The sequence below is a fragment of the Eimeria mitis genome, genomic scaffold, assembly GCF_000499745.2.
Source record: "Eimeria mitis Houghton genomic scaffold, Emh_scaff1082, whole genome shotgun sequence".
Taxonomy (NCBI): domain Eukaryota; phylum Apicomplexa; class Conoidasida; order Eucoccidiorida; family Eimeriidae; genus Eimeria; species Eimeria mitis.
In genome coordinates this window covers 8,733-9,113 of record NW_013567490.1, presented here as the reverse complement: position 1 = coordinate 9,113, position 381 = coordinate 8,733, and the positions used below count along the sequence as shown (strand labels likewise).

The 381-nt window shown below is 45.9% G+C and overlaps 1 protein-coding gene across 1 annotated transcript in view; it reads left to right on the top strand.

Annotated features, from left to right (window-relative positions):
* EMH_0029000 (uncharacterized protein) overlaps positions 1-381 on the top strand; it is a gene marked incomplete at both ends in the record, with an annotated part of 6,004 nt that overhangs the window by 2,353 nt on the left and 3,270 nt on the right. The window lies entirely within an intron of this gene.

Here is a 381-nt window from a genome sequence, read left to right as displayed (position 1 = left end):
TGCTGCTGCTGCTGCTGCTGCTGCTGCTGCTGTTGCTGCTGCTGCTGCTGCTGCTGTTGCTGCTGCTGATTCAGCACCCCTGCCGTTGCTGCTTCCGTTTTTTTTGCTGCTGCTGCTGGCGATTAAACCCTTGACTTGTTCCTCCTCCTGCTGTCGCTGCTGCTGCTGCTGCTACTGCTGCTGCTGCTGCTGCTGCTGCTGCTGCTGCTGCTGCTGCTGCATGTGCAGCTCGGTGGATTCCAACAAAAGTGAAGCTAAATGACCGCAAAATTAAAAAAATTGCAGCAGGAAGACACCACGCAATTGCTGTTACGGGTAAATAATATATATATTAATTTTTATATTTTTATATTTATAAATATAAATAAATATATAAATATG